The sequence below is a fragment of the Dendrobates tinctorius genome, unplaced genomic scaffold (assembly GCF_039654945.1).
Source record: "Dendrobates tinctorius isolate UK_male_01 unplaced genomic scaffold, ASM3965494v1 ptg000058l, whole genome shotgun sequence".
NCBI classification, from domain to species: Eukaryota; Metazoa; Chordata; class Amphibia; order Anura; family Dendrobatidae; genus Dendrobates; species Dendrobates tinctorius.
The window spans coordinates 13,238,045-13,260,913 of NW_027361726.1; the positions used below are offsets into that span (position 1 = coordinate 13,238,045).

Below are 22,869 nucleotides of genomic sequence, written 5' to 3' on the forward strand. Positions count from 1 at the left end.
GAAAAAAAGACCCAGAAAAACAGCGTCGCTTTCAGCTTCTGAACCAAGAGCTGATGTTCCTCAGTCCCATTAGTCCGTACACGCACCATTTCTTATTTTCTATATATATAGTGCTAATACTGATTAAACACAGCACAAAGGGTTAACTCACTATCAAGGAAACATGATAAGACCCTAATTGTATATTGTAATCATGAGGAGGGAGAAAAAAAATATAAATTTAAATAAAAAAAGAGAAAAAGAATCATACTTAAATACCCTCCCTGAAGTTTTGCGTCTCGCGGTAAAAGTGTCGTGCCGGCTCGATGAAGACGTTGAGCAGTGTCAATGACCATAACGGCACGCAAGGGATGAGCATGGCCGATGGACACGTGCTCTATCAGGTTGTGCACCAGGTCCATGTCCTGGTCGGCCAGCTTGCTTTGGTCAAAGTCTATGCTTTCCTCCGTCACTTTCAGGACTTTCATGTCCTTTACTCAGAGACGGGAGATGGCGATCAGGTTGTGGGCCCAGACGATGTAACCTGCAGGAGGAGAACGGCATTACTGGGGAATTGCAGTGATGGGCCTTTACCGGGCTGCTTGCTGCAGTTTTGACAAATACCTGTTTTCTCTGCTGTAGATCTCTGAATGCTGAGGTCTGTATAACCCCGCCCACACCACCAGGGTCCGACTGCCTGGCGGGCTATAGGGGAAATCCCTGGTGGGCTCTTGCAGTGGATGGCAGTGGGAAAAAGGAGACAGAAAAAAAAGTCAGCAGTTTTTAGGGGCACTGGTACTTTAAAAACACAGGCAGAGTATGTGCAGGGGCGCAGGCATGCAGATTTCACTACTTGAACCGTCATGTCGCATGTCTCGATGAACACTGGCGAGTGTGCACCTGTCGTCACCGGTGTATAACGTCAGTGTCATGCGCCGCATGCGACGGGTGCACACAAATCAGCCGTCAGCCTCTGCTAGTTCAGCCGCCATTTTAATATGAGCATGACGGATCTGTATAGGAGGACACAGGGAGCGCAGGCAAGTAAGAGGATTCTTTTTTTTTCTCTCTGTGCATGAAGCTAGGACAAGGGACCAAGATGGCTATATGGAGGGCCCATGTTGGATATATGGAAAGGCCAGGATGGATATATGGGGGCAGGATAGATATATGGTGGGTCCAGGATGGATACAGTATATGGGGGGCGAGGATGGATATATTAAGGCATGAGGATGGATATATGGAGGTGCCAGGATGGATATATGGAGGAGCCAAGATGGAAATATGGGGATACCAGGATGGATATCTTGGGGGCCAGAATGGAAATATGGGGATACCAGGATAGATATATGGGGGAGCCAGAATGGATATCTGGAGAGACCAGAATGAATATCTGGAGGGGCCTGGATGGATATATGGAGGGGCCAGGATGGATATATGAGGGGCCCAGGATGGCTATATGGAGGGACCAGGATGGATATATGGGGGAGGCCAGGATGGATATAAGGAGGGGCCAGGATGGATATAAGGAGGGTCCATGATGGATATATGGAGGCGCCAGTGTAGATATATGGAGGAGCCAAGGTGGAAAAATGGGGAAACCATGATGGATATATGGTGGAGCCAGAATGGAAATATGGGGGGCTAGGATGGATATATGGTGCTGCCAGGATGGAAATAAGGGGGGGGGGGCAGGATGGATATATAGAGGGGCCAGAATGGATATATATCGAGCGGCCATTAAAAGGGACCAGGATGGATATATAGAGGGGACCGGATGGGTATATAGAGGCACTGGATGGACATATGGGGGAGCCAGGATGGATATATGGGGGAGCCAGGATGGATATATGGGGGAGCCAGGATGGATATATGGGGGATACTGATGGATATTTAGAGGGGCCAGGATGGATATTTGGAGGGGCCAGGATGGATATATGGATGGGGCCTGGATGGATATATTGGGGAGCCAGGATGCATGTATGTGGGTGATTGATTGATACATGGATGAGCCAGGATGGATTTATGGAGTGGGCAGGACAAGGGACCAGAACGGATATATCGAGACGTCAGGACAAGGGACCCGGATGAATATATGAAGGGGCCAGGATGGATATATGGGAGACAGGATTGATATATGGATGGGGCCAGGATGGATATATAGATGGGCAGGATGGATATATGTGGAGGCCCGGATGCATATATAGGGGTGGCAGGATGGATATATGGGGGAGCCAGGATGGTTATATGGGGGACAATGATGGATATATGGGGGGGCCAGGATAGATATTTAGAGGGGCCAGGATGGATATATTGAGGGGCCAGTATGTATATATGGGAAGCCAGGATGGATATATGGGGGAGCCAGGATGCATGTATGTGGGGCCAGGATTGATACATGGACGAGCCAGGATGAATTTATGGAGTGGGCAGGACAAGGGTCCAGAGCGGATATGTGGGGGTCCAGGAGAGATATATGGGGGGGCAGGACAAGGGACATATGGGGGCCAGTATGGATAGCTGGGGGACAGGATGGATGTCTAGAGGCCAGACTGGGGCATATTATAAAATAAAAGGGGACCAAGCTGGGCGAGATTATTAAATAAAGACGGCCAGGATGAGGGACTTATTTACTGGTTGTGGGCCAGAATGAGGAACATGCTTTATTAGTTTATGGTAACAAGTGGGGAACATAATTTCTTTATGATTTCCAATTAGGGACATTATTACTACTGTAATATAATTTACTTTTTAGGAAACTGTTTCCAATGGAGGGAACAAAAGGGGGGTCTTGCAACTGTGCAGGGCAGCACAATGTCACTTTTGTCTTCATCTGACAGTGTAGAAGTCAGGGAAAAAGTGGGGAATGTGCTCTGGAAGCGATCAGCTATTGATGACTGTGTTATTTTCTGCAGAGATGAGACCTGGCAGGAAGAAGTGATGGCAGTCTGTGCTGGATGAAGAAGAAAAGCGAAGATGAAGTACTTCAACTTCAGAAGTTACTGGTGAGTTAATGTATTACCTGTACACTGACACTATACACTGTATACTATATACAGAGCTCCTGTGTATAATATCATCGCGATCACTGTATTGCCTGTACACTGACACTATATACAGAGCTTTTGTGTATGTCACTGGTGATCCCTGTCTTATCCATACACTGAAACTATATACAAAGCTCCTGTGTATAATGTCACTGGTGACCACTGTATTACCTGTGCAGTATACACTATATATCGAGCTCCTGTGTATAATGTCACTGGTGATCACTGTATTACCTGTGCAGTATACACTATATACCGAGCTCCTGTGTATAATGTCACTGGTGATCACTGTATTACCTCTACTGTTATGACTGGGTCACCGAGGAGGAAAGCATGACCAAGCTAAGACACAGAAAACCAGAGAGGTTGGTAACTAAGCGGATTGCAGACCCCTGATCCTATCCACACAACTAGCAGTAGCCGTGGAGCGTAACGACGATGATCCTAGACGCCTCGACACAGCAGGAGAACTAAATAAGCCTAAAGCAAGAAAGGGGAAATCTAAACTACCCCAGAGCAGACCCCAAAGGAATAGATAGCCCCCAAACATATATTGTCAGTGAGACAAGATGGAAACACAAACGCAGGTAGGAAAACAGACTGAGCAAACGATGGGGTCCACACTAACTAGACAGGACAGGAAAGGAAAGACTCTGTCTACAATCACGCAAAAAACCCTATAAAAAATGCCCAACACGTCTGATAGAAAAATATTGAAGTCGCACGACTTCGCCCAATATATCAGCACTCTGGCATATTCTGAAAGCAGAGCAAAAAGAGGCCAATCTAATAAGGGACAAAAACAAATACGGCCAAGGGCAAAAATGAGACCCAGTCATCCTGATCAGCAGATATAAAACATCTCAAATAGGACTCCAAAGTCTGGTTTGTTATCTCAGTCTGCCCATTGGTCTGAGGATGAAATGCAGAGGAGAAAGATAACTGAATTCCCAGTTTGGAACAAAAAGCTCTCCAAAATCTGGAAACAAACTGGACTCCTCTGTCCGACACAATTTTCTCAGGAATCCGTGCAACCGAACCACCTGTTGTAAAAACAAGTGCACCAACTCTGAAGAAGATGGCAACTTTGGGAGTGGTACAATGAATCATCTTAGAAAATCTATCACAAATCACCCAGATAACAGTCATTCTCTGAGAGACAGGAAGATCAGACATAAAATCCATTGAGATATGGATATGGCAGCCCGCACAGACCCCCGGCAGGCCCACACAGACCCCTGGCAGCCCGCACAGACCCCCGGCAGGCCCGCACAGACCCCCGGCAGGCCCGCACAGACCCCCGGCAGGCCCGTACAGACCCCGCCAGCACACACACATGCACAGTCTCCGCCCACGCACCGCCCACACTCTTTCCCCCTCCCGAACTGGATGTGCAAGGAAAGAAAGGGTTTATTTTCATTCCGATATTTGTGCCCCATTGACTTGCATGGGCTTCCTGTATCGGAATTGGCGATACCCGATATTTTTGGGGTATCAGTCCGATCCAATCCGATCTGGTATTTCCCGATATTGGAAGGTATCGCTCAACACTACTAATGACATAGAATCATCAAGACCAGAGGGAACAGGAAATCCCACCATAACATTTTTTACGGTTTCTGCCAAACCCTTCCACAAGAGCGCTGCTAAGGCACCATCATTCCATGTAGTAAGGACGGCCCACTTTCGGAATTTTTGACAGTATGACTCTGCAGAATCATGACCCTGGTTCAATGCCAATAGGGTTTTCTCAGCTTGATCAATAGCATTAGGTTCATCATACAACAACCCCAAGGCTTGAAAAAATGCATCCACATTAGTCAGAATAGGATCTCCAGATGTAAGAGAAAAAGCCCAATCCTGGGGATCGCCGCGCAGCAAGGAGATGACAATTTTAACCTGCTGCACAGAGCTCACCAATGAGTTAGGCTTCAAGGCAAGAAATAGTTTACAATTATTCTTAAAATTCAAAAATTTAGACCGATCCCCAGAAAACACATCAGGAGTAAGGATTTTTGGTTCAACAGCAGATGATTGAGCGAGATAGGCAGAAATTCCCCGCACTTCAGCAGCGAGCTGCTTAACATGATCAGGCAATTGCTTAATCTCCATTAACCCCTTCCTGACATCCGACGTACTATCCCGTCCACGGTACCCGGGCCCGTATGACCGTGGACGGGATAGTACGTCTACCGCGATCAGCGGCGCCCACGTGGTGAGCGCCGCTGATCGCGGCCGGGTGTCAGCTGATTATCACAGCTGACACCCGGCACTATGTGTCAGGGGCGGTCACGGACCGCCCCCGACACGTTAACCCCTTGCACACCGCGATCAAACATGATCGCGGTGTACCGGGAGTTAAAGGGAAGCATCGGCAGGGAGGGGGCTCCCTCCGTGCTTCCCTGAGCCCCCCACGGCAGCGCAATGTGCAGCGCTGCTGCGGGGGGCTCCTATCCTCCAGGCCCCCGAATCCAAGATGGCGACGGGGGCCTTCGGGGACCTGAGGAAGCTGGCTTCCTCAGTGCCTGCAAAGCGCAGGCAAGAGGAAGTCTGCTTCAATGCCTGTGACAGATTGCTGATCTGTCACAGTGATCTGTGATGTGACAGATCAGCGATCTGTCACAGAACAGTGATGTCCCACCTGGGACTATGTAATAAAGTAAAAAAAAATTAAAAAAAAATGTAAAAATAAATTAAAAAAAATCGCCAAATAAATTAGTAAAAAAAAAAAAAAATATTCCCCAATAAATTCATTTTTTGAAAATAATAAAAAAAAAAAACCAATAAAAGTACACATATTAGGTATCGCCGCGTCCGTAATGACCCGCCCTATAAAACTGTCCCATTAGTTAACCCTTTTAGCGAACCCCTTAAAAAATAAAAATAAAAAACGAAGCAAAAAATAATGATTTATTATCATACCGCCAAACAAAAAGTGTAATAACGCGCGATCAAAAAGACGCATATAAATATCCATGGTACCGCTGAAAACGTCATCTTGTCCCGCAAAAAACGAGCCACCACACAGCATCATCAGCGAAAAAATAAAAAAGTTATAGCTCACAGAATAAAGCGATGCAAAAATAATTATTTTTTATATAAAATAGTTTTCATTGCATAAAACCGACAAAAACATAAAAAAACGACCTAAATGAGGTATCGATGTAACCGTACTGACCCGAAGAATAAAACCGCCTTATCAATTTTACCGCACGCGGAACGGTGTAAACGCACCCCCCAAAAGAATTTCATGAAACGCTGGTTTTTGTTCATTCTGCGTCCCAAAAATAGGAATAAAAAGCGATCAAAAAATGTCACGTGCCCGAAAATGGTACCAATAAAAACGTCAACTCGTCCCGCAAAAAATAAGACCTCACATGACTCAGTGGGTCAAAATACGGAAAAATTATAGCTCTCAAAATGTGGTGATGCAAAAACTATTTTTACAATAAAAAGCGTCTTTTAGCGTGTGACAGCCGCCAAAAATAAAAACCGTCATAAATAGTAAATCAACCCCCCCGTTATCACCCCCTTAGTTAGGGAAAAATAATAAAACTAAAAAAAAGTATTTATCTCCATTTTCCCGTTAGGGTAAGGCTGTGTGCACACGCTGCGGATTAGGTGCGGATTCATCCGCGCGGATTTTGTAAAATCCGCAGGTGAAATCGCAAGTCAAAAGACCTGCGGTTTTACCTGCAGATTGCTCTGCGGTTTTGTCCTGCGGTTTTTCATCTCCTCAATAGAGGAGATGGCAAACCGCAGGAGAATCCGCAGAAAGAATTGACATGTCAATTCTTTCTGCGGATTGAAAACCGCAGATAATCCGCGCGGAAAATTCCGCACCGTCTGCACTGCGGTTTTTGATTCCCATAGGGAATCATGGTACTGGGGTCCGCAGCAGCCAAAACCGCTGCGGAACCGCAGCAAAATCCGCAGCGTGTGCACACAGCCTTAGGGTTAGGGCTAGGGTTAGGGTTAGGGCTAGGGTTAGGGCTAGGGTTAGGGCTAGGGTTAGGGTTAGGGCTAGGGTTAGGGCTAGGGTTAGGGCTAGGGTTAGGGCTCAGATTAGGGTTAGGGGTGTGTTGGGGTTAGGGTTGGAGTTATAATTGGGGGTTTCCACTGTTTGGGCACATCAGGGGCTCTCCAAATGCAACATGGCGTCTGATCTCAATTCCAGCCTTTTCTGAGTTGAAAAAGTCAAATGGTGCTCCTTCCCTTCCAAGCTCTGCCATGCGCCCAAACAGTGTTTTACCCCCACATGTAGGGTATCAGCCTACTCAGGACAAATTGCAAAACAATTTTTGGGGTCCAATTTCTCCTGTTACCCTTAGGAAAATAAAAAATTGGGGGCAAAAATATCATTTTTGTGGAAAAAAATTATTTTTTTATTTTCACGTCCGAGTGTTATAAACTTCTGTAAAGCACTTGGGGGTTCAAAGTGCTCACCACACATCTAGATAAGTTCCGTGGGGGGTCTAGTGTCCAAAATGGGGTCACTTGTGGGGAGTTTCAATAGTTTAGGTACATCAGGGGCTCTCCAAACGCACATGACACCCGCAGACCATTCCATCAAAGTCTGCATTCCAAAACGTCACTGCTTCCCTTCCGAGCCCCGACGTGTGTCCATACAGTAGTTTTCTCCCACATATGGGGTGTCAGCGTACTCAGGCCAAATTGGACAACAACTTTTGGGGTCCAATTTCTCCTGTTACTCTTGGGAAAATGAAAAAATTGTGGACTAATTGATCATGTTTCTGGAAAAAATACGATTTTTTTATTTTCATGCCCTGGCATTATAAACTTCTGTGAAGACCTTGGGGGTTCAAAGTGCTCACCTCACATCTAGATAAGTTCCTTAGTGGGTCTAGTTTTCAAAATGGGGTCATTTGTGGGGGGTTTCCACTGTTTAGGTACATTAGGGGCTCTCCAAAGGCAACATGACACCCGCAGACCATTCCATCAAAGTCTGCATACCAAAACGTCACTACTTCCCTTCCGAGCCCCGACGTGTGCCCATACAGTAGTTTTCACCCACATATGGGGTATCAGCATACTCAGGACAAAGTGGACAACAACTTTTGGGGTTCAATTTCTCCTGGTACCCTTGGGAAAATAAAAAAATGGTGACTAAAAGATCATGTTTGTGGAAAAAATACGAATTTTTTATTTTCACGCCCGAGCGTTATAAACTTCTGTGAAGCACTGGGGGGGTCAAAGTGCTCACCACACATCTAGATAAGTTCCTTGGGGGGTCTAGTTTACAAAATGGTGTCATTTGTGGGGGGTTTCCACTGTTTAGGTACATTAGGGGCTCTCCAAAGGCAACATGACACCTGCAGACCATTCCATCAAAGTCTGCATTCCAAAACGTCACTACTTCCCTTCCGAGCCCCGACGTGTGCCCATACAGTAGTTTTCTCCCACATATGGGGTATCAGCATACTCAGGACAAATTGGACAACAACTTTTGGGGTCCAATTTCTCCTGGTACCCTTGGGAAAATAAAAAAATGGTGACTAAAAGATCATGTTTGTGGAAAAAATACGAATTATTTATTTTCACGCCCGGGCATTATAAACTTCTGTGAAGCACTGGGGGGGTCAAAGTGCTCACCACACATCTAGATAAGTTCCTTAGGGGGTCTAGTTTCCAAAATGGTGTCATTTGTGGGGGGTTTCCACTGTTTTGGTACATCAGGAGTTTTCCAAACGCGACATGGTGTCCGATCTCAATTCCAGCCAAAAACGTCAAATGGCGCTGCTTCCCTTCCGAGCTCTGCCATGCGCCCAAATAGTGGTTTACCCCCACATGTGGGGTATCAGCGTACTCAGAACAAATTGCACAATAACTTTTAGGGTCCTGTTACCCTTGGAAAAATAAGAATTGAGGGTGAAAAGATCATTTTTGTGGAAAAAATATGATTTTTTAACTGTATGGCTTTATGTTATAAACTTCTGTGAAGCCCATGGGGGTTCAAAGTTCTCACCACACATCTAGATAAGTTCCTTAGGGGGTCTAGTTTCCAAAATGGTGTCATTTGTGGGGGATTTCCACTGTTTTGGTACATCAGGGGTTTTCCAAATGCGACATGGTGTCCGATCTCAATTCCAGCCAAAAACGTCAAATGGCGCTGCTTCCCTTCCGAGCTCTGCCATGCGCCCAAATAGTGGTTTACCCCCACATGTGGGGTATCAGCGTACTCAGGACAAATTGCACAATAACTTTTAGGGTCCTGTTACCCTTGGAAAAATAAGAATTGAGGGTGAAAAGATCATTTTTGTGGAAAAAATATGATTTTTTAACTGTATGGCTGTATGTTATAAACTTCTGTGAAGCCCATGGGGGTTCAAAGTTCTCACCACACATCTAGATAAGTTCCTTAGGGGGTCTAGTTTCCAAAATGGTGTCATTTGTGGGGGATTTCCACTGTTTTGGTACATCAGGGGTTTTCCAAATGCGACATGGTGTCCGATCTCAATTCCAGCCAAAAACGTCAAATGGCGCTGCTTCCCTTCCGAGCTCTGCCATGCGCCCAAATAGTGGTTTACCCCCACATGTGGGGTATCAGCGTACTCAGGACAAATTGCACAATAACTTTTAGGGTCCTGTTACCCTTGGAAAAATAAGAATTGAGGGTGAAAAGATCATTTTTGTGGAAAAAATATGATTTTTTAATTGTATGGCTGTATGTTATAAACTTCTGTGAAGCCCATGGGGGTTCAAAGTTCTCACCACACATCTAGATAAGTTCCTTAGGGGGTCTAGTTTCTAAAATGGTGTCATTTGTGGGGGGTTTCCACTGTTTTGGTACATCAGGGGTTTTCCAAACGCGACATGGTGTCCGATCTCAATTCCAGCCAAAAACGTCAAATGGCATTGCTTCCCTTCCGAGCTCTGCCATGCGCCCAAATAGTGGTTTACCCCCACATGTGGGGTATCAGCGTACTCAGGACAAATTGCACAATAACTTTTAGGGTCCTGTTACCCTTGGAAAAATAAGAATTGAGGGTGAAAAGATCATTTTTGTGGAAAAAATATGATTTTTTAACTGTATGGCTGTATGTTATAAACTTCTGTGAAGCCCATGGGGGTTCAAAGTTCTCACCACACATCTAGATAAGTTCCTTAGGGGGTCTAGTTTCCAAAATGGTGTCATTTGTGGGGGGTTTCCACTGTTTTGGTACATCAGGGGTTTTCCAAACGCGACATGGTGTCCGATCTCAATTCCAGCCAAAAACGTCAAATGGCATTGCTTCCCTTCCGAGCTCTGCCATGCGCCCAAATAGTGGTTTACCCCCACATGTGGGGTATCAGCGTACTCAGGACAAATTGCACAATAACTTTTAGGGTCCTGTTACCCTTGGGAAAATAAAAATTGGGGTGAAAAGATCATTTTTGTGGAAAAAATATGATTTTTTAATTGTACCGCTGTACGTTATAAACTTCTGTAAAGCCCTTGTGGGTTCAAAGTTCTCACCACATATCTAGATAAGTTCCTTGGGGGGTCTAGTTTCCAAAATGGGGTCACTTGTAGGGGGTTTCCACTGTTTAGGTACATCAGGGACTCTCCAAACGTGACATGGCGTCCGATCTGAATTCCAGCCAATTTTGCATTGAAAAAGTCAAACGGCGCTCCTTCCATTCTGAGCTCTGCCATGCGCCGAAACAGTCGTTCCCCCCCACAAATCAGGTATCAGCGTACTCAGGACAAATTGCACAATAACTTTTGCAGTCTAATTTCTCCTGTTACCCTTGGTAAAATAAAAAAAATTGAACCTGAAGTATTTTTTTTGTGAAAAAAAGTTAGATGTTCATTTCTTTTTAAATATTCAAAAAAATTCCTGTGACGCACCTAATGGGTTAATAAACTTCTTGAATGTGGTTTTGAGCACCTTAAGGGGTTCAGTTTTTAGAATGGTGTCACTTTTGGGTATTTTCTATCATATAGACCCCTCAAAGTGGCTTCAAATGTGATGTGGTCCTAAAAATAAAATGGTGTTGTAAAAATGAGAAATCGCTGGTCAACTTTTAACCCTTATAACGTCCTAACAAAAAAAAATTTTGGTTCCAAAATTGTGCTGATGTAAAGTAAACATGTGGGAAATGTTACTTATCAAGTTTTTTGTGTGCCGTATCTCTGTGATTTAAGGGCATAAAAATTCAAAGTTGGAAAATTGCAAAATTTTCAAAATTTTTGCCAAATTTCCATTTTTTTCACAAATAAACGCAAGTTATTTGAATGAAATTTTACCACTAACATGAAGTACAATATGTCACGAGAAAACAATGTCAGAATCACTGGGATCAATGGAAGTGTTCCAGAGTTATGACCTCATAAAGGTACAGTGGTCAGAATTGTAAAAATTGGCCCGGTCATGAACGTGCAAACCACCCTTGGGGGTGAAGGGGTTAAAGAAAAAAAAAATCCTCCCACGGCCCCAGAGAAAAAGAGGAAAAAATATATCTATAAAAAAAATTCTGACACTTTTTTCCTTTTTTTTTTTCTTTACAATTCTCTTCTGCTTTTGAGTACCCTAGAATCTGCGGTTTAGGCTGGTGATTCTGTTATGATTGGGTCACCGAGGAGGAAAGCATGACCAAGCTAAGCCACAGAGAACCAGAGAGGTTGGTAACTAAGCGGATTGCAGACCCCTGAGCCTATCCACACAACTAGCAGCAGCCGTGGAGTGTACCTATGATGATCCTAGACGCCTCGACACAGCAGGAGAACTAAATAAGCCTAAAACAAGAAAGGGGAAATCTAAACTGCCCCAGAGCAGACCCCAAAGGAATAGATAGCCCCCAAACATATATTGTCGATGAGACAAGATGAAAGCACAAACGCAGGTAGGAAAATAGACTGAGCAAATGATGGGGCCCACACTAACTAGACAGGACAGGAAAGGAAAGACTCTGTCTACAATCACGCAAAAAACCCTGCAAAAAATTCCCAACACGTCTGATAGAAAAATACTGAAATCGCATGACTTCACCCACTATATCAGCACTCTGGCATATTCTGAAAGCAGAGCAAAAAGAGGCCAATCTAATAAGGGACAAAAACAAACTGGCACAAGCAGTAACATAAGGATGAAAATTCAGCACAGCCCCAGCCGGAGCTGGCTGACCACACAAAACTGAAAAAGACAAAACCAGATCAAATGTGAACAATAGCAAAAGAACAATTAGCTGAGCATGCAGGGACTGAGCTGAAAACTAAGACCTCAAGAGGCAGGAAAAAATCACCAGCAGGGATAGAGGGAGTCGGCTGTCTTAAATCCAGTCAGAAACTCCAGATCTCCAGTCATCCTCCTCATTATCAGGTTGCAGGCCTCTGTTAATTAGATCAGCTCCATTACCTCCAGTAACCACCAGAGGGAGCCCGGGAAGAGAACTCGCAACCCCTCTGTCAATACAACCAGCTCCACTACCTTCACTAGTAACCAGAGGTAGGCCAGGAAGTGAATTCACAACACTCTACACTATACACTATGAACAGAGCTCCTGTGTATAATGTCACTGATGATCACTGTATTACCTATACGCTATACATTATATACAGAGCTCCTGTGTATAATGTCACTGGTGTTCACTGTATTACCTGTACACTGTACGCTGTCCGTTAGCCTTTCCACAGATACCGGTCCTTCTTGGTAAGGACCCTGGAAACAAAATGTTCATGTCCTTTTTAACACTTAGGGCCCGAAGGCCAGCACATCAGTAGCCTCCAGTTGTGACACAGTCCAGCATGGTGCAGTCCTGGTTGGGAAAGATTGCAACAACCTGGTGAGAGCACCAACTAGCACAACAAGCGCAACAAAAAAAAAGCTAAACAAAGCACTCAACCGATTTTCAACCTCTTCTGGACCAAAGGGGATTTTAACAGCTCCTTTGTTTAAACAAACTAAACAGTCCCAAATAGTCCTTATTCAGAATAGAGCCACTGCCCCTAAGAGAGATATGTTGCAAAATTAACCAATAGCAGCTTCCTCAAACTCTTGTGCAGAAAAGAAAAGTTGCCCTGTCAACCGCTCAGGGCTTTGTCGGGTCTCTCTCATCTCCTCCATCAAGGCGGCCCAAGTAGTGGGAAACAGTGGCATTTTCCACCACCATGGCTGGTCAGGAAATTTTACCGGGCCTGGATCTTACTCCGCAGTGGTTGCATTCCTGCAGCTCACTTGGGTGGGACCATAGCTAACCACATGAAATTCCTGAATGATCTGTCCACTCGCAGCTCTGGATCCCATCTCAGATGTCGGCCTCAGGAGGGTTGACTCCCTCACCGGTCCTTGTGGCAAGCGAAAGCTTGCACTCCTCCAGGGTTCATAACAGGATCCCGCTCTCTGACTTGCCAGCTCCTCCCTTAGCTGGTCAGGCTCCACACTTCCTGAAATTGAATCACTGCCTCCCACAGCAGTCATTAATCCTTTTGGGGCCTCCATGGCCCATTTCTGTTTAGCCTCCTTGGCCTGCTTTTTCTGAGCCTCCCATTGGGCTCTCTGAGTGAAGACCTCCCGCTCCCTTTCCAGGGTGCCCTCCCAGGTATAGGGGCGGTCCAATGCGGCGTACCATCCCCAGGGGCATTTACATTTTACAAAGTGCACCACTTCCCCAGGGTATAAGTTATGAAGGCGGGATGGCAAATATTTCCTCTTGATCGCCTTGCTGTTGATGTATACCTCATCACCGGAATATTCGTCCTCTAAAAAACCATACCACTTTCTAATGTCAAATTCAATTACGAGGCCCTGAGTCTGAGAATTTTCCACAGACTCCCGTCGCCCAGCATGGGAACCTTCCAACCAGCCCCGCAGAAGTCATCGTTCCACATCCATTCCTCCTTTATACTCCTCGGTGGGGCGCACTCACCCAGCCACTTCAGTCCAGGGCCTCGACGGCCCACAACTGGGGGGGCTATCTATTATGAAACGTTCTATTTCTCTTCACTTTAATTTGGGAGCCTCCTCCAGACTCAGCCTCACCTCAGGTTCGCTGGCGGATGCAGCTTCTTCAGACTCCTCTATGGGGAATGGCTCTGAAACCGGGCATGGTGGTATATACCCGCTCTTCTCCTCAGGACATATCATCATGCCCTACTGTAGAGCTTCCTCCTCATCCGAGGGGACCTTACCCACTAGTATCCAGCTCCAGCACATGAAGCGAAGTTCGTGGGCCAGGAGACCCACATATGGCTGTGGCATTGCTGTCCATTATAGCAACATCGGCGGCGATAGTAACGGCTCTGGATCAGCTCCTGCTGTCTGCTGACTGCCCACTGTGACCCCGGGGGTGGCAATCCCCTCCAGGTCATCATTACCGACATCCTATGGACCGCGATACAACCTGCTAGAATCTTGCTGGTAATAAGCAATCTCTGGTGAGAACTTCCTACAGGACTTCTCACCTCTCATTCGGTGCAGGAAAAATAGCTCCGAATGCTTTCCGATGGTGCGCTACCTGCGCGTCTGACTCCGCATCTTCCTGGGCTAAACTCCTGATGAGACCGTCACGTCACAGTTCACTCTTGGTGGCTCTACCTTCAGCTGCGCCCCTTCCAGCACATTTTCTCACACAGCAGGCCACGCCTCACGCTGCCTCTCTCCTTCCTCCGGAATGCACCTCCTAATCCGAGCTGATCTTCGATTACTAGGCCCATCCTTCCTTGGGCAGTCACTCATGGGGCCTGAACATCTTTTCGTGCTCTCGGACGCCATCCACGCCCACACGATAGGCAGCATTTCTCCTTCTTTTCTCCTGCTGCCCTCGCTTTAACTGACTTGTTACTAGCACTCAGTTCCCCCTTCTCAACTGGGCAGGCCACTTCAGTTAACCCTGTCCCAGTTAACTGCAGCCCCAGGGGGCATTATACCTGTACCACATACAAATGCATAAAAATACATTTAACCCTTGCGTTTCAGGGAGCAATCCATCAGCTCCCACCACTGTTACACCTTTGCCATTCTGGCTATTCTTCCGATCATCTAAAAGGTAGTTTCTGTTTTTTCCACGTCTCTCTGGGTTGGCTTTCCACTGTATAGCATTAGAGATCATTTTAGCTGAACAGCCGATCACTGTCTGCACTTCTTTATATGTTTTTAACCTTTCCAGTCAACTTTTTAATCACAGTTGTCTGTTCTTCTGAATAATGTCTCAAATGACCCATATTTCTCAGGCTTTCAAGGAGAAATGCATGTATAACATGTCCTGACTTCACCCTTATATAAGGGCCACCTGATTCATACCTGTTTCCTCACAGAATGAGTGACCTCACTAATTGATCTCCATACTGCTATTATTCTGAACACTTTCGCCTTTCAATTAATTATTCTAAGGCCAGGGTCACACTTGCGTGTGTAATGCGAGAAACTCGCGCAAGCGTATTTCTATGCAGCTGCACACTCCGGTCCCGGGTATTGATGCTCGAGCTTCTCGCATTACACACACAAGTGGGACCCCGGCCTAATACACAGACTCAGAAACCTGCAGATCATGAATGTGGAGTCTGGCGGTTTTCTTACAATCTACTGCACCAACTGGTAAATTGTGTGACGTGTGGTGATATAAATTATACCAAAAACAATGATTAATCTGGTTAGACATATTGGACAGATAGTGTTCCCAACACTACTGTAATCCAATCACTGGCTGCCACTGGGCTTCTCTCCTTACCTGTATGTCTATAGAGTTCCTGGAAGAAAGAAACCCACGTAGACACGGAGAGAACATACAAACTCCTAGCAGATCTCATCCATAGCGGGTTTTGAACTCACAACTCCAATATCGGTAAAGGTAACACCTTAATATCTTTTATCTATTGCTGAATGACCAATTTATTAGCATTTTCATTCATATGCAAAAGAGACATTTAGTGCTCTGGGTGTGATGGAGCACATAACAAGCCTTTGCCTCCGTAGTTTGTTTACCACTTTAGCTTAAATGATAGTTCACTGACTGTGTGAGATCAGACGCCAGAAATGGAAATCAGACAGTGAGCTATAAATAAGGCTGCTGCTGGGCAGGAAAACTTTTTTGGGGACACAGTGGCTTCTTAAGTGCTCTGCCAGAGCATTTAACGTCTCATTTGAAAATCAATGAAATCTCTACTTTTTCAGGAATGGAGCAACAGATATAAGATATAAAAGTGTCAACGGATTTACATTTCAAAGACCTACATGCTCACTTAAGCAGTTTTGGGGGGAATGATCTTACCAACAGATTTTCTTTAATTTAAGATATTTTCAGAATGATAAATAAAAAAAAACTTTATTGGAGCCATGACTGTAAGTGGTAATAAAGGGTCAATGTGAACCCTGAGCTCGCCATCACACACACATCAAATAGACAGCAGTCTTCTGCGTAACTTACATCTGACACCTTCCAATCATCAAAAATGAGGCCATAGAGATTCTATTCGTTAAGCCATATGTGAATCATCGGGTCATTTTCATTCCTACAGAATCTATAGATTCCCTGGTTTTTACACTTCTCTACCTTGGAAAATACAATTTTCTCATCTGTTCTGTCCTCATCTTCCGTACGGAGTGGCTGCGCCAATGTTTCACCTTCGGATACAAAGAGAATGTTAATAGAACATAAAAGGTGCAAGATACGACAGATAGAAAGTTCTGTATTCCTGTCACAGAAGCGGCTTGTGAGCTGCAACAATGACACAGGAGCCGCGGCAGAGCTCCATCACCAGACGAGAAGCAACCTTTCAACGTGACTGTTCCTTCATTGTTTCCCTTTAGAAGAGAACAACACACGCTGCCGGCTGATTCCACGTCTGCCACTAAATGGCTGCAAATTCCCAGGCTCAAATTATATCCGACGGAGATGACCTTTAGGAACAGATAGACGAGAATATGTTTATGGGAATATCATACGACGGCCATGGACGGTTATACCATTATCCAATCTGGTACAATGAAATTATGTAGACAAATAATAAAGAAAATATAGAATGGCAATGAAACATCCTAGTGATCATATGTACAAGATACATACTAAGGCTAGTTTCACACTTGCGTTTATTCGACGCAGCGCACAGTGCCGCTAAGCCCCGCCCCCTGTCAGCTCCCTGCCCGCCCCATCCGGTCATCGCCACCTACTATCGCACATGGACGCTTGCGATCTGCCCACCCTATCTTTAGCATAGGGTGCGCAGATCGTGCGCTGGCCGTGTGCTAGTAGGATTTTGGCATGCGCTGCGCGCTTTTGAAGGTGCGCCCGTGTGCGCCGAACACAGCATGTTGCATTTCGGCGCTCTCCGCGCACCTTCAAAAGTGTGCAGCGCACGCCAAAATCCTACTAGCACACGGCCAGCGCACGACCTGCGCACCCTATGCTAAAGATAGGTTGCGCAGATCGCAAGCGTCCATGTGCGATAGTAGGCGGCGATGATCGGATGGGGCGGGCAAGGAGCCGGCAGGGGGCGGGGCTTAGCGGCACCGTGTGCTGCATGGAATAAATGCTAGTGTGAAACTAGCCTAATAAACTACTATTATTATATTTTACAATTATTCTGTATTTTGTCCATCACTGTGTATTATTGTAACTAGTATTAGTATTGAGTTTCTTACCAAAATAATAAGACTAATATATATTAATGTATTATAAGGGGTTTACACACTCAGCTGCTTTTCCAGGTAGACAAGGGAACCTAAGAAGATCACCTGCTGGTTTATTGTGGATAGCACCTTGGCAGGGTTCAGCGAAATAAACAGATCCTTGCTGGCATAACGGTAAAACAAACAAAATACAGTCCTTATGAGTCCATTCCCTGCAGGGTTCACCTGCACTTTGTTAGCGTGGGTAGTCTGAAGCCGGAAACTCCAAGAGTGGACCCTCTGGACCGTGGCACCGAGGGGCCCCGGGCGAGCTGCCAGGTGGAACCGACCCCTATTCAGGGACCGTTAGGAGCAGGCCCAGGGGTTCGAGTACCACGGTAGCCGGTACCGAGAGGGGCAGCTCAGAATGGACCGGAGTAGGACTGTGGGACTGAAGTATAGATGACAGAACAGAGCTGGAACCAGGAGGCAGGAATGGAGTAAGACAGTAGACTGGGACGAGGAGGGATGACAGGAGTAGGAACACACAAGAAAGGATTAGAGGAGGATGGAAGGACTGAAGCTGGATGGAACTGGAACACCAGAGGTAGGACTGGAGTAGGACGGAAGGACTGGAGCAGGATGGAACAGGAACACCGGAGGCAGGACTGGAGAAGGACGGCAGGACTGGAGCAGGATGGAACAGGAACACTGGAGGCAGGACTGGAGTAGGATGGAACAGGAACACTGGAGGCAGGACTGGAGTAGGACGGCAGGACTCTAGTAGGATGTAACAGGAACACTGGAGGCAGGACTGGAGTAGGACGGCAGCACTGGAGCAGGATGGAACAGGAACACTGGAGGCGGGACTGGAGTAGGACAGCAGGACTGGAGTAGGATGGAACAGGAACACCGGAGGCTGGACAGCGGAAGACAGCAAGGAACATGGGTAGCAGGACTGAGAGGCTGCTGCGGGGAGCAGACAAGAACGGAACTGCAGGAGCAGAGAGCACGCGATGAAGCGAGGCCCAGTGTGCTAGGAAACACAACAATCAGGCACCTCCCTCAGGGTAAGCGACCTGATATGCTCCTGTCTGGTCTGCCATTGGTCAGGGAGGTGCTTCTGGGTCAGGGCATAGCTGTAGCACAAGAAGCAGGAGGGAGGCGTGGCCACGGCCTATGGTGCATGCGCATTGCATGCAAGGACGCCGCCTGCCGTGCACCTGCCAGAGGCGACCGCCATGGATGTCGGGTGGCGGGAGGCAGCGGTGTGGGAGCGGTGGCCGGGTGAGTATGCAGAGACGGCGTAACACACTTATCCCACACAGTCCTTTAGCTCCTTCAGGAGCTATGTGGGAGTTCCTGCTCTCCCAATACACAACACCCCACACTGACTCTCATGGCCAGGTATTTAACACCCATGTGATGGTCACATGACCTTGACCTCACACAGGTCCTGACAGGACTCTGCAAGTGGAGATACGGTGGACCTATGTCCACCCGCTCTATGAAGGTCCACTAAAACCAGCCCAAAACATAGGTTCCTATTAACCCTCTCAGCACTTAGCAAAAACACTCTGGCTTTATATCACTGACTGTAGTAAGCGCAATGAGACAAATCTCCCTTCACATACTATGTCAGGCACTCTGTCACAGTTTGTTATTACTATAATAGTAATAATGGACAAAATGCTGAAAAATATTAAAATATAATATTACTAGCTATGAACCCGTTCTACGCCCGGGTGGATGGCATTTTTATTGGTATATGGTCTCCCATTTTGGTATGTGCTGCCCCCCTCCTATCCTGGTGTGCATGGCACCCCTCATCCCTATCCTGGTATGCATGGTACCCTTACCCCCCCAATCCTGGTAAGCAGGCACCCTATTCCTCATCCTGGTATGCATGGTCCCCTCACCCACCCAATCCTGGTATGCATGGTCCTCTCACCCCCAATCCTGGTATGCATGGTCCCCTCACCCCCCAATCCTAATATGCATGGTCCCCTCACCCCCCCTTTCATGGTATGCATGGTCTTCTTACTCCCCCTATCCTGGTATGCATGGTCCCCTCACCCCCTATCCTGGTATGCATGGTCCTCTTACCCCCCTATCCTGGTATGCATGTCCCCTCACCCCCCAATCCTGGTATGCATGCTACCCCTCACTCCCCCATCCTGGTATGTATGGTCCTCTTGCCCCTCAATCCAGGTATGCATGGTCGCCTCGCCCCCCAATCCTGGTATACATGGTCCCCTCACCCCCCTTTCCTGGTGTGCGTGGTCCCCTCACCCTCCTTTCGTGGTATGCGTGGTCCCCTCACCCCCTTTCGTGGTATGAGTGGCCCCCTCACCCCCCTTTCGTGGTATGCGTGGTCCCCTCACCCCCCTTTCGTGGTATGCGTGGTCCCCTCACCCCCTTTCGTGGTATGCGTGGTCCCCTCACCCCCCTTTCGTGGTATGCATTACCCTTTATCCCCCACTTTCATGTTATGCATGGTCCCCTCACCCCCTTTTCGTGGTACGCGTGGTCCCCTCACTCCCCTTTTGTGGTACACGTGGTCCACTCACCCCCTTTTGTGGTACACGTGGTCCACTCACCCCCTTTTGTGGTACGCGTGGTCCCCTCACCCCCCCTTTTGTGGTATGCGTGGTCCCCTCACCCCCCTTTCGTGGTACACGTGGTCCACTCACCCCCCTTTTGTGGTACGCGTTGTCCCCTCACCCCCCCTTTCGTGGTATGCGTGGTCCCCTCACCCCCCTTTCGTGGTATGCATGGTCCCCTCACCCCCCTTTCGTGGTATGCATGACCCCTCACCCCCCTTTTGGGGTATGTGTGGTCCACTCACCCCCTTTTCGTGGTATGCATGGTCCCCTCACTCCCCTTTCATGGTATGCATGGTCCCCTCATCCCCCTTTCGTGGTATGCATGGTCCCCTCACCCCCCTTTCATGGTATGCATGGCCCCCTCACTCCCTTTTCATGGTATGCGTGGTCCCCTCACCCTCCTTTCCTGGTATGTGTGGTCCCCTCACCCGCCTTCGTGTTATGCATGGTCCCCTCACCCCCCTTATCCTGATATGCATGGTCCCCTCACCCCCCATTCCTGGTATGCATGGTCTCCTCACCCCCCATTCCTGGTATGCATGGTCCCCTCACCCTCCTTTTGTGGTATGCATGGTCCCTTCAACCCCCTTTCGTGGTATGCGTGGTCCCCTCACCCCCCTTATCCTGATATGCATGGTTCCCCTCACCCCTATTAAACTACACACATACAAAAAAAACATTCATACTCACCTTTCTTCCCTGTGCTCCAGCCCTGCCTGTCACATTCTGCTGGAGGCCGGAGTCTTGCGCCGGAGTACGCACATGCCCATGCCCATAGCGCTGTCCGGCGCCATATTGCTGAAGACACACTGCAATTGTGTCTTCAGTAAAATGGCACCAGATCGTGCTATGCGCATGCGCAATTCCGGCCGCACTCCTGCCCCGGTCTCCGGACGAAGAGAAGCGCCGCGGCAACGCTCCTCCTGGTCAGGTAAGTATGTAAGTATGGTGCCGGACATAGCGGTATGCAGTGTGTATGCATACCGCCATCTCCGACGCCATACATACTCCTCACCGCGCTGCCTCATTTTGTCTAGAGCCAGACTGCGCAGGCGCGTCGCACTTGTGCAGTCTATAAAGGCTTCGGATGCTTAGCCGGTTATATTATAGATTATTATAACAATAGCAACATACAAAAATAATAATGATATATTTATTAACCCCTTTTCAACCTCCGCCGTACTAGTAAGGTGCAAGTGTCTTCCCTCCCTTTGATGTGGGTTCCGGCGGTGAGCCCACAGTTTTGAACAGCTGACATGTGCCCGGAACAGCCGCGGGTGAAATCGCGATCCACCCGCAGCTATTAACTTGTTAAATGCCTCTGTCAATCTCTGACAGTGGCATTATGCACGCGCTTCCAGCCATCAAGCCGGAATCTGTCCACTGGTGACCCCCATGTTAGGGCTGGCGGAACGCACCAAATAAAGATAATAGTAAGGTGCATTTGCAACCTGGGGTCCACTGTACAGAGGTGGTAAACTACTGCTTGGTAATGACGGATGCTATATGGCGGTATAAAAGACCACACGCAGGTTAATAGTCACCTGATGTATACTGGTGCGGTCTCTGTTACGTCACAGAACCGTACTACCGCGGATCATAATTGCCGGAGTCTGTTAGAACTAACAGAGCTCGGCAAGGGAGCACACAGAATGCGGTCACAGAACTCTGCCCCAAGGACACGGGGTCAGAATCCCAGTAGACCTTCTGAGCACGCGGCGTCGCACCTGCGGACGCCACTATAGACGCTGACTATGGTGGAGTGTCGAGCAAGTGCACCTTGGCATGTAGAGGCACTGGTGGACATTAATGCTCTCTGACTCTGCTTCTACCTACACCTAGGCCTGGGCGCTTAACAGGCAAGGCTACGCAACACATGCGTACCAAGGGTAGAGGATTCTTAATGAGTCATTCACCAGACACATTCATACATGCATACAACACTCCACATGGTCTAATCTTTTTCTATATTAGCGCACAGTCGAGCGGTCATGCAATCCTTTTATAGACGCAGCCTTCCGGGACCTTCCTGATGGCCCAATCTGAGCTGCAATAGGACCTGAGCATGTAACCTCCGACCTCCAATGAGAGTTCGTCCCACGGGCAGGCTCAGTAGGAGAAAAGCAGGACTTAAGGCCCCTTTACATTTAGCGATGCACCAGCGATCCCGACCACGATACGACCCGGTCAGGATCGCTGGTGCATCGCTAAATGGTCGCTAGTGAGCTGCCACACAGGCAGATCTCACAGCAATGCAGCAGCGATCTAGCGGTCGTTACTTACCTTTCAGACGCGGCGATCCTGACGTCCTCCCGTCCGCATCCATGCGTCACTCGTCAGCGCTAGCAGGAAGCCCAGCAGGAAGCGCCCGACGAGAAATGGAGCTGTGCGATCATGCGCGATCAGCGATGGACAGTGGGGGAGCCGGTCGGAGGTAAGTATCACACATAGTGATATCGCTGCTGTGTCACAAAATCGGTGTTGCTTTAGCGATATTGTTAGCGATATCGCTATGTGTAAAACCCCCTTTAGTCCCAGGAGCGTCTGCTCACCGCTGACTCATGCATGGTACAATAGCTCTGAGCCTGGAGTAGCAGCCAGACACCTAACATTAGCCTGGGCAAGACGCTGGGATGGACGTCTCTGCTGAGCAGGAACCTCTGTGGCCGTAGAGGAGTGGGAGACCGCAGA

General features: G+C 47.6%; 1 long non-coding RNA gene across 4 annotated transcripts in view; it reads right to left on the reverse strand.

Annotated features, from left to right (window-relative positions):
- Positions 1-391: 391 nt before the first annotated feature.
- Positions 392-22,869, reverse strand: part of LOC141092124 (uncharacterized) — a 120,390-nt gene continuing 97,912 nt past the window's right edge. Inside the window, exons 4-7 of one of the 4 annotated variants that reach the window (XR_012232690.1) lie at positions 16,518-16,588; positions 12,628-12,785; positions 604-709; positions 392-523 (exon numbers count right to left, since the gene is read on the reverse strand). This is a non-coding gene — a long non-coding RNA (uncharacterized lncRNA). Of the gene's footprint in view, positions 524-603; positions 710-12,627; positions 12,786-16,391; positions 16,589-22,869 lie in introns of all 4 variants that reach the window. The other 3 variants (XR_012232688.1, XR_012232689.1, XR_012232687.1) reach the window with 3 other exon arrangements.